At 38.5% G+C, this 12,500-nt stretch overlaps 1 protein-coding gene across 5 annotated transcripts in view; it reads left to right on the top strand.

Moving 5' to 3' along the window:
* The window catches only part of LOC143025498 (uncharacterized), a 1,024,106-nt gene that overhangs the window by 568,895 nt on the left and 442,711 nt on the right, over positions 1–12,500 (top strand). The window lies entirely within an intron of this gene.

Genomic DNA, 12,500 nt, shown 5'->3' on the forward strand with positions numbered 1-12,500 from the left:
AAACAATTGTCAACTCTTAATCCTTTTCTGCGGATTGCTGTTTAACGCCAAACGAATTCCGTCAGTTTAAAGTAACACAGACACGCATATGTGTGTGTGTGTGTGTATGTACAATATGTATATGTGTGTATAAACTAGTTTTTCATTCGAAGTAGAGTATTGCTTTCAATGATGTTCTGATTTACGGCAAACTTTTATTTAGCTTAAGAGAAACCTCAGGTTTTCAGTGTCTAAAGTATGCAAATTAATCATCTCAAGCCTAGTTAGGTTTTAATTGTTTTGTTCTATGTAGGGGACAGGAGTAAGTAGAAATGTTGCGTTATATGATAGTAGAGATCGGAGTAAAAAGAGGGTTTTATATCAAAATAGAAAACGGAAACGCACCTTATATCTAAGTATAACGATATGGCTAGACTGGTTAAAAAGAACACGCGCACAACGAAACGTAACCACAAAAGGTTGCCAGACAAGCGAGATCCAACCCAAAGGGCTTCTTTCATCTCTACAGAACAAAAAAAGAATAAAGAAAAGATAAGCTCTATTAAGACCGACGAAGATGTCTTGATACATTCGGAGGAAAAAATGAGCGAGGCGTTTGATAAATATTTTCTCACGGTGTTAACAAAATGGTTTGGTATGGTTCCTGACTGCGACTAACACCAGGAAGAACTGGCGAAACAGACTGATAGACTCAAAACTACAAAATCCCCGGGTCCAGACGAATTCTTTCCGAGAGTGCTTAAAGAGTGTGAATTAGAAATATGCGACCAGTTACCGAAAGTATTTAGTAATTTGGTAGACACTGGGTTCGTGCCTATTTGACGTCGGTTATAGGTGAACTGCTAGAATCAATAATAGTTTATAGAATCAGAGATCACACCGAGAGACATAATTTGATTCGTGACTCATAGTATAGGTTCACCAAGGTAGGTCATGTGTAACTATTCTATCTTTAAACAAATATTTACAAGGCGTCAGATAACAGTGATAGTTACGATGTTATTTACGTTGGCTTTAGTAAAGCGTTCGACATATACATGCACATATAAATACATACATGTATGTGTATGTGTATGTGTATGTGTATGTATATTTGAAAAATATGGGAGCAAATTTTCTTGTATACAAGTAGTATTAAAATCGACAGCATTCTGACAGCTGATAATCTTCTTGTTTGTATTTTCAAGGTTTCTAACAAGGATCCGGTCATTCGGGGGATGAGCACAGAATGGCCGGATACTTGTTAGAAACCTTGAAAATACATACAAGAAGATTATCAATTGTCAGATTGCTGTCGATTTTAATACTACTTGTGTATATATATGTATATATATATATATATATATATATATATATATATATATATATATATATATTATATGTATATGTAAGACTTGTAGCACACGTACCTAATTTCTGTGATTTCCTAGTTCTTCGGCTTTTTGTTTCACTTTTCAATCCCCCGACTCACTTCTCTCACTCTACAATCTACCTTACCTAAAACCAGTAGCTCTACTAATTCTAATCCTATCAAGTTATCACTTGCGCCTTCTCGTTACACATGCGCACTGGCAGCCACCCACCCTCGCGCGTCCTTCGCCCTCCTTCCTACACCGAGACCTTTGACCCCTTTCGGGGGTGTCAACCGCGCACCCCTATCTGCACCACATTCATACCACAATATATATATATATATATATATATATATATATATATATATATATATATAATATATATACACATATATTATATATATATATATACATACATTTTATGTATATATACATACAATTTATATATATATACATATATATACACATATATTATATATATATATATATATATATATATATATATATGCAAAGTAGACCACTTGGAAAAAGAAACTAACGAAGCAGAGCGCTTTCGTATGTTACATCTTCAGTGCAAAAAGTACATAGTTAATAGAAATACATAGAGTATATATACATGAAAAAGGAACAAGGACAGTTTACATGAGGGTAGAGGACATTTACCCCCTGGAAGGCGGTCAGTCAGGTCGCAAGGGTCAATGCGTCCACTAATGAGGGTGGGGCGTCATTAGGTCACAGTCGCAGGGTTACATTTTACCTGTTATTATTTTGCTTATTTCTTGACAGATAAAATTGTCAAGTTTATATAAGCCCTTGCGTAGGTTGGTCTTTTGATCACTGGTGGTATGGATCAAACTACACTCTATTAAGTTACTATTATGTTGTTAGTATAATAGAATGCATGGGCATTTCCCAAATCAACTGGATGATTATTCAATTCAATATGCTTGAAGATTCTACTGGAATTATTGCCATCCCTAACATTTTTCTTTTGTTGTTCAATTCTATGTAAAATTGGTTACACATTTTCCAAGGAATTGGTGACATTTTATGTCTTTGGCCAGAAGATAAAAATGTTCATGATTTTTTAACCAAATTAAATACCCTTGTTGATTCTATTAAATTTACTTTAGAAATTGAGAAAAATTTTACCTTACTTTTCTTAGATTGTACTATCCTAGTCATGACAACAGCCTTAATCTAAAATATATCGAAAACCAACCAATGTAAGCTCATATATTCATTATTATTATTCTCATCCAAATAGTATTAATCGTTCTAATTTCTCTTCAATGTTTCTTAGAGCTTTCCGTATTTGTAGTCCTGAATTTATTGATGACGAAATCAGAAATGTTTTTAACATTGGGCTAAAATTAAAATACCCTAAACAATTCCTTAATATTGCCTACGATTTTGCAAGAAAATAATTTTTAACTTCTTAGCCAAAATCACCTTTTAGTTATCATAATGTTTTATTTTTGCCATTTCAAGAATTTTTTTTAAGTGTTATAGAATTATTAAAAACATTTAACGTAAAAGGTAGTTTTTAAAAATGATAGTACAGTAAAACGTATGATCATCAATAATAGTATTGAAGTTTAAAAAGGATGCATTTATAAAATTCCTTGCAAAATGTGTAATCAATTTTACACAGGTCAAACTGCCAAACCCTTAAACATTAGAAATGAACAACATAAGAAAAATGTTAGGGATGGCAATAATTCCAGTGGAATCTTCAAGCATTTTGAATTGAATAATCATCCAGTTGATTGGGGTAATGCCCATGCAATCGATTATACTAACAACATAATAGTAAAAAACTTAATAGAGTATAGTTTGATCCATACCACCAGTGATCAAAAGACCAACCTACACAAGGGCTTATATAAATAAACTTGACAATTTTATCTGTCAAGAAACAAGCAAAATAATAACAGGTAAAATGTAACCCTGCGACTGTAACCTAATGTCGCCCCACCCTCATTAGTGGACGCATTGACCCTTGCGACCTGACTGACCGCCTTCCAGGAGGTAAATGTCCTCTACCCTTATGTAAACTGTCCTTGTTCCTTTTTCATGTATATATACTCTATGTATGTCTATTAACTATGTACTTTTTGCACTGAAGATGTAATATACGAAAGCGCTCTGCTTCGTTAGTTTCTTTTTCCAAGTGGTCTACTTTGCATAAGTGAACATACGTACCCGTGTTCTTGTTAGTATATATACATATATACATATATATATATATATGTATATATATATATATATATATATATATGTATATATGTATATATATATACACATATACATATAGAAATATACATACATGGGCTTGCCTCAAGTTCCATCGGGGGAGCAACACCCCCTTGAGGCAGAAGGGCTTCAAGGTAAATTCAAGGTAAATATGTATATACATACATATATATATATAGCCGGGCGGAGATAAGTTGGGTTTGTCTCCTTTCACGTGTAACCCCTGTTCACCTAGCAGTGAGTAGGTACGGGACGTTAGTCAAGGAGTTGTGACCTTGCTGTCCCGGTGTGTGGTGTGTGAGTGGTCTCAGACCTACCCAGAGATCGGCAAATAATGAGCTCTGTGGTCACTGCCGTAGGGTGGTGTCTGGCTGTCTCGACAGAGACTGCAGCAAATCCGAGGTGAATACACACACACACACACACACACACACACACACACACACACACACACACACACACACACACACACACACACACACACACACACACACACACACACACACACACACACACACACACACACACACACACGACTCGGTGGCGTAGTTGGTAGAGCGCTGAACTGCCACCATAGTGGCCCGCAGTTCTTGGTTCGAATCCGCTGCGCTTCGGGTCGTTACTCTGACTCTCGTGGGCGGGGAGTTGGGTGTGTGTGTGTGTGTGCAAGGTCATAGCATTACCCATAGATCGGACCTACGAGCTCTAAGCTCTCTTCCAGGAGGGAAATAGCTGTCGATCACGAGTCCAACACGTGATCCAAAGACCAAGTGAATACACACACACACACACACACACACACACACACACACACACGGCTCGGTGGCGGATTGGTAAGGCACTGGCCTCACAAGCCGGAGAACCGGGGTTCGATTCCCCGGCCGGGCGGAGATAAGTTGGGTTTGTCTCCTATCACGTGTAACCCCTGTTCACCTAGCAGTGAGTAGGTACGGGATGTTAGTCAAGGAGTTGTGACCTTGCTGTCCCGGTGTGTGGTGTGTGAGTGGTCTCAGACCTACCCAGAGATCGGCAAATAATGAGCTCTGAGCTCACTGCCGTAGGGTGGTGTCTGGCTGTCTCGAACAGAGGCTGCAGCAGATCCGAGGTGAAGGTGAACACACACACACACACACACACACACACACACACACACATATATATATATATATATATATATATATATATATATATATATAATATATATACACACACACACACACATATATATATATTTATATATATATATACATATATATAATATATATGCAAGGTTTATATATATATATATATATATATATATATATATATATATATATATATAATATATATATAATATATATATATATATATATATATATATATATATATATATATATATATATATATATATATATATATATATGCAAGGTGGCCACTGAGAAATAAAACTAAACGTTCAGTATGGTTTTATGTATGTAAATAAATGAATAAGTTGATAATTTACTTTAGTTTGCCCTTTGCTTACATTTTCTTCCGTATCAGTCTGCTTCAAAGAAAACTAGCCAACATAGTCCATGGGGGACCTACTCCTTTGAGTTAACATAGATAGGGGCAACAAAAAAATTGGGATTATGAAAGAAAACTTAAGTATTGCTTGTGTACGGCACGGCCTTCATGTAAAAATATCGGCAGGTGAAGTAGATGCCGGTACTGGTGCAAGTAGTTAACTTTAGACGCAACCCCCACGAAAAAAATAATTTATAATAATATAAGCCTCTTAATTTTAATAAAATATTAACATCGATAGGGCCATTCTTAGCTATGTAATTCTGTTGTCTTAATTATGGTTTTAAAGAACTGACTTTACGCTAGCATCTATCAGGGAGATTCATCTTTGTCACATAGAAGATAATGGATATTTTTTTGAAGAAAATTTAATTTGTTGACAAAGAAGTACTGTTTAGTTAATCAAGATAGGCTATGACAACTGCGCTACCGAGGAGTACCGTACCTTGGAGATTAATTAAATAGCCTGGAGGTGGCAACCAGAACAGAAGAGTTCATCTTGGCATGAGAAGGTTAGATGAGATAATATGATCTATTAACCCTTTGCTCCGAAGAGCGGGCCCACGAAAGTGAAGCAAATGCTTTTTTGTGTCATCCTCGTAGTTTTATACATTGTATTTTTATATCCGTGTATCCGATTGCAAAATGAAAAATAAAATAAACACTTAGAATAAGAGGAAAAGTGCCACCCTGTACGGATGATAATCTACATGTAGGAATCTTCGCAACAGAGAAAAGTAAAAAGACAAGGAATGGAAGTGGATATACTGTATACATAAGGACACCAGGTCCTGTCGTAGAAAAAATGATACAGTAATTCCTACAAAATCCTTCTATCCCCAATACAAGTTATACTGGTGATGTAAACTTATCTTGGTGACCTCCCCACCCACTTGATGTTGGCCGTTAAATGTTCTCTGATTACAACATTCATCTGCATAAAATCACACCTTAACAGTTAACAAAGGGGCTCATCGTACTGAAATAAAAGAGTAGGGAACAAAGCAACATAATTAAAACCTAATATAAAACAATTACCATTTATTTCATGTATCTCATATATAACTCGTGAACATACAAACACGACTTATAGTGGAATTTGGGCCTCTTGATGTTCTTCAACTTGTCTAATTCTGGCCGACAAATGCGTAACTTTGGGGGTTGGGTTCTGCGCTCAGTATGGGGGATAGGAAGGGATGAGGAGGAAATGGTATAGTAGAATGTGAATGTGAATTTGGTTCTCTGCATGGGAGTGTCTTACCTGTTTAATATTAACGCTCCACACTGATTCACCCCTAATTCCACTGACCAAGATCAGGTCATGACCCAAGCTACAGTATATATTAATTATTCAGCGACCTACTGCCGAATTTTTAGTGACCTTCTGTCTACAAGTTCCTGCCAAGTGTGGAATGTTGTGAAAGAGAGGACGGAAGAGAGAATGGGAAATGAATGTACTTGAAGGAGAAGGATTTGAAGTGTGCAAAAATGTTGTGCGAGATGAGGTAAGTAGGTAGAAGCAGAAGGGTAGTGAATTGTGGAATGAAAAGATGATTGCGATGTAATGGCTGGAAAAGGTGTGCATATGAAGAATGACTACAAAGAAGGAATGAGGACGGTATAATAGGTATAGAATGAAGATGATGGAAACGAAAAACAATGTAAAAGAGGCAAAGAAAAGGGAGGGTGTGGGGTAGATGTTTGTCTGAGAATTTTGAAAGGAATAAGATATACTTTGAAAAGAAATGAAAAGCACACAAAGAGGTGAATCTGGTTGGGTAGAGGGTGGAAGGAAAATAACGTATTTTAATGGACGAGAAGGTAGTCATGGGCTGATGGGATGAGTATTTCCAATTATGAGGTGGAGGAAGGAAGTGAACATGAGAGGACCACCGAGGATGAGATGAATTGATGGGGGATGAAAGAGGCTTTGAACAAGAGGGGAATGTCTGTTGAGCAAGGACTGGAGAAGGCAAGGGATAGGGGTGAGTGGAGGATGCTTGTGTATGGATGATATTTTGACGCACCTGAAATGATTTCTCCGCGTTTTCTTTATTTTCCGCATGAAGGAACGGGGAGTGGGGTTGCCGATTAAGTGAAGCGGTCTTGCTGTAGACGAGCTATGTCTTACTGCATTGCTTCCAACTAGGGCAGTGGGGAGGAGACAGGAATGACCCCTCGCTTATAAAAAGGAAGAAGCCTTTGGTATATCGATAGATAGAATATGATAGATATGCTATGATTGTATCTGTCAAAAGATGCTAGGAGAATGACTGTGAGTACAAAAGGAGAGGAGGGACTGGCGTCATTGAAAGAAATGAAAGTGATAGGCCACCACGATTAAATGGGCGTCATGGGGAATGCGGCAAATGGTAGCGCAGTCATGGTAGAGTGGTTAGTAAGGTTGTTCCGTGTGTTTTCTCAGAAAATTGTGGGAGCAGTGTATATGGGGTCCCTCGATATAAGGGGAAGTATAAATGCAATAATCTCAGAGGGATTAGTTTGTTGAGTGTAGCTTATAAGATGTATGGGTGAGGTTTGAGGGGATTAGGAAGGGAGCAGAGGGAATGAATAAAGAAGAATAGCGTAGGTCTAGGAGAGGAAATGGCTGTATATATCAGGTATTTGTAGTATGACTGATATGCAAGAAGTATTTAGCGGAAAGCAATGTTTTGGGTATTCCTAGATTCGGAGAAAGTGTATGACAGGATTGATAGAGAAGTGTTGTGATGCGTGCTGGAACGGAAGAAGTCTGTTGAAAGCAACCAAACATTTCTACATATATCATAGAATCTACATATATCATAGAACATGTATCAAGACTGAGAAGGGTAAAAGTGAATGGTTGGAGGCAAGTGCCAGGCTGTGTGGTGTTGCCATGGCTGTTTAATGTGTATATGGATTCCGTGGTAATAGAAGTAAATACAAGACTACCAGGCAGAGGTGGACTTGTGGATGACTACACTTGTGGCTAGTTCGGAGGAGAGCCTGAAGTAGTTGGTGGCTAATTCTGGCAGAGTGTATGAGAGAAGAAAAGTTACGAATAAATGTGAGGAAAGGTAAGATGTACAAAGAATGTTGATGGTGGCAGGTTAAAAGTGAGTGCGAATACTGAGGTGCTTGAGGGAGTGGAGATTAGATATAGAAACGAATAAATATTTAAATGGAATGAAAAGGGCAATGAGTAATAGGTATTTGGGAATGAGTGGAAAGGTAATAAAACTGTGGAGGGGTTCTGTTTAGGGAAGGAGATATAATGTGCTTGAAAAATTGCATTAAATGTAGAGAATCTTGGCTCTCTCTCTCTCTCTCTCTCTCTCTCTCTCTCTCTCTCTCTCTCTCTCTCTCTCTCTCTCTCTCTCTCTCTCTCTCTCTCTCTCTCTCTCTCTCTCTCTCTCTCTCTCTCTCTGTCTGTCTCTCTCTCTCTCTCTCTATTTATCTATATATCTATTTATCTCTCTCTATCTATCTATCTGTCTGTATGTATATATATATATGTATATGTATATGTATATACATACATACATATGTATATATACATACATACATACATACATACATACATACATACATACACCAAAGGCTTTTCACCCGTACAAGTGAGGTAGCAAAAAAAAAAAAAAAAAAAAAAAAATCTACTCCCACCCATTCCATCCCCGCATACTCCACTCCCATTCACCTCCCTCCCTCCCTCTTATCTTGGCTCCTCCTGGATGACGGGTCATCCTTGCATCTCATCCACTGCCCTGGGTCAGAACCAGTGTCGCAAGACACAGCACATCCACAGCAAAGCCGCTTCATTTAATCGGGGTGCCCCCCCCCCCCGCTCTCCCCTCATGCAGAAAAAGAGAAGACGGGAAGAAATCCCTTCGGACTGCGTCAAATTATTTTTCACACACACTCCCTCACCACCATCCCCCACCCACTCCTATGCATCACAGCAACACCCATACACAAGGATTCTCCATTCACCCCTATCTTCTGTCTTCTCCCTTCCTTCCTCAACAGATATTCCCCTCTTTCCCAAAGCCCCTTTTACCCCATCCAGCCATCTCATTGTTGGTCGGCCCCTCATGTTCACTCCTTCCACCTCTGCCTTCCACTCCTCTTTTACTAATCTTTCTTCACTCATTCTTTCCATTTGTCCAAACCATCCCAATACTCTTTCATCAACCCTATCTCCCAACTCCCTTTTCACCCCAGTTCTCCTCCTCATCTCCTCATTTCTCACTCTATCCAGCCTAGTAATCCCTATCATACTTCTCAAGCACCTCATCTCAAACACATTCAAAATCCTCTCTTCCTCTCTTATGTCCCATGTTTCTGCCCCATACAGTGCTGTCGGCACAGTCACTCCTTCATACAATCTCCTCTTAGTATCCATTCCCAGATATCTATTTCTCAATACACTTTTTAATCCCCCAAGGCATTTACTCGCTTCTCTTAATCCATATTCTACCTCCACCTCTACTCCCTATCCCGCCACATTCGCACACAAATACCTAAAACTATCCACTTCCTCCAGTCTTTCTCCCTTAATACTCACTTCCAGTCTACTGCCACTTTCTCCCTTTGTACATCTCACCACCTTACTTTTACCCACATTTATCTTCACCTTCTTTCTTTCGCACACCTTCCCAAACTCCGTCACTAACTTCCTCAATCCCTCCTCTGATCCTGCCACAAGTGCAGTGTCGTCAGCAAACAACACCTGCTCTCTCTCTCTCTCTCTCTCTCTCTCTCTCTCTCTCTCTCTCTCTCTCTCTCTCTCTCTCTCTCTCTCTCTCTCTCTCTCTCTCTCTCTTTCTCTCTTTCTCTCTCTCTCTCCCTCTCTCTCTCTCTCTCTCTCTCTCTCTATATATATATATATATATATATATATATATATATATATATACATACATACATATATATATACATATACACATATATATATATATATTATATTCATATATATATGTATATATAAACATATATGTATATATATATATATATATATGTATATGTATATATATATATATATATATATATATGTATCCTCTCTCCCCCTCTCTCCCCGTATATGTATATATATATATAATATATATATATATATGTATATATACATATATATACATATATATATATATATATATACTGTATATATATATATGTATATATATATATATGTATATATGTATATATATATATATATATATATATATATATATATATATATATATATATCTTCTCTCCCCCTCTCTCCCCATCCCCCGTCTCTCTCTCTATCTCTCTTTCTGTAGCATTACTGCTTAACCTCTTCGTGACGATGACTTCTCCTCAGCTGAATGAATTCGTCTTGATCAGAACAAAATCCTTAAACAAAGTTATTCTTTTGTAGGCGCTAGAGTGCGTAAAACCCCTCGCCTTTAAACCCTTCAACACGGTGACGGGCTTAACGACATTATAATGATATTTCATTCGGATGAAGAGTGTAGACGTAACAAGTTTTTAACTGGTCCAAAAGTCCCCCCGTTTTGCCCCGAATTCGCTGCACAGATGAAGGAAACCGCCTGGAAATAACCGTGCCTTAGAATGGCTCGGAAGTACGTCACTGAGTCGAAGTGGGTAAAGGTCAAGGCCTCGACTCTTGCATGCAGCTTTCGAAAGTGCACTGGGATGAAGCAGAGACATGGGACTTGCAGCTTGGTGGTAACAGTATGGAGATTTTGTTCAACACGTTAACTGTAGATGATTTCTGTGTGCGCCACAAGCAGTAGATGCAAAGGAGGATTGCATGTCGATGGCTGTATTCGTTCAGCTGCGAAGAGACCTCGGTTACAATATTTTCCTTTCAGAGTCATCCATACATCAAAGAAAATCTATGTTGTGTGGTGTATGGTGTATTATGATATATTTCATTAGTAAATGTCAGTGACTTATTACGGGTGAATCGTTAAGGACGTTTCATTAGAAATTGTATCTAAATTAAAGTTTACAATTGTGACGCCGTCCAAATGCGTCTCTTCAAGGCATACATGCAAAGCGCCTCGAGTGAATATGATATACACAAAGCTTAGGCTCCACAGGAATAAGTGAACACGTACCGAGCGAACGTTGGGTTGTGGGGAGGTGGGGGTGCTGGAGCAGCGATCAATAGCGTGGCACGTAAGTGAGAGCACTGCTGGTAAGTCCGTTGTTACATGACACGAGGAAGGCGAACAGACACCAAGGAGCAAAACCGCCAATGTCAAGTTTGTTCACTGATGACGTCATGTCGCATCTGCTTTTGCTCATGACGTCACCGCAACCTTCAAGTCTACAACGGTAACGATGTGGAGCACTTGGTCAGGTCTTTTATGTTTATTTATACCATTCAGGGCGAAATTAAGGGTTGTTGGTGCTCTTGGAGTGTTTTGTGGAGGACCTCAAATCTTACCGCAGTTCAAAGTTTCCGGCTGATGATAAAAGCCTGTATTCAACAAATACCCTTTATTCGATTTAAATGGATTTCATTTGTGAATATTCTGTTGAGGCTTCTAGTTCGGTGCCTGGGTACCCCTTCCCTGAACCCGACCCTGATATCCACCCATAAGACCCGAAAATTTAATTAGTGCCCTGCATTATCATTACTATTGTTTTTGGCATGTAGGTGTGTGGCGTTCTGAGTCAATGAAGATGTAAAATGACATTATCAGTAACCTGATTTGGCATTATAAGTTTTGCCCAAGAAAATAATTATGCCAATGGTGCGTTTGGCAACTGTGGGAAAAGTTTGTTCATGTTGAGGGTTTTATTTGCTGATAGTTGGTAGCAGAACTTGCATTGCATATGCAATAGTTCTGATCACTGCTTTGAAGATGCCAAACGTCTTGGGGGGGGGGGTGCTTAGGTTTCATAGTTTTATGTAATCAGTACTACAGTGATTTGCGTGATACCTTTACGGGCTAGGGCTAAGCTACGGTTACACTAGTCAACGGAATGCTTGAAATCCAACCATGTAGTTGAACAAGCATTCGTACATTCAACCTTACTGTTAGAGATGTTCCCTCAAATCACGTAATATTGGCTATACCATGCCCCACCCATACATAATAAGGAACTCTCATTGGTAGAGCCTACGATATTCCAGTTTCTCAAACATTTTACTCCAAATAATTTTGAATGACTCGCGATCTCTCTAAAAATGCATATTTGACTATCTCTGTATTTCACACACACACACACACACACACACAGACACACACACACACACACACACACACACACACACACACACACACACACACACACACACACATACACACACACACACACACACACGCACACACAGGAATAAGAGATTCAAAATATTGGGGAAATTACTTC

This window comes from Oratosquilla oratoria, chromosome 5 (assembly GCF_046742065.1).
Source record: "Oratosquilla oratoria isolate Oo_2021 chromosome 5, ASM4674206v1, whole genome shotgun sequence".
In the NCBI taxonomy this organism is placed as follows: domain Eukaryota; kingdom Metazoa; phylum Arthropoda; class Malacostraca; order Stomatopoda; family Squillidae; genus Oratosquilla; species Oratosquilla oratoria.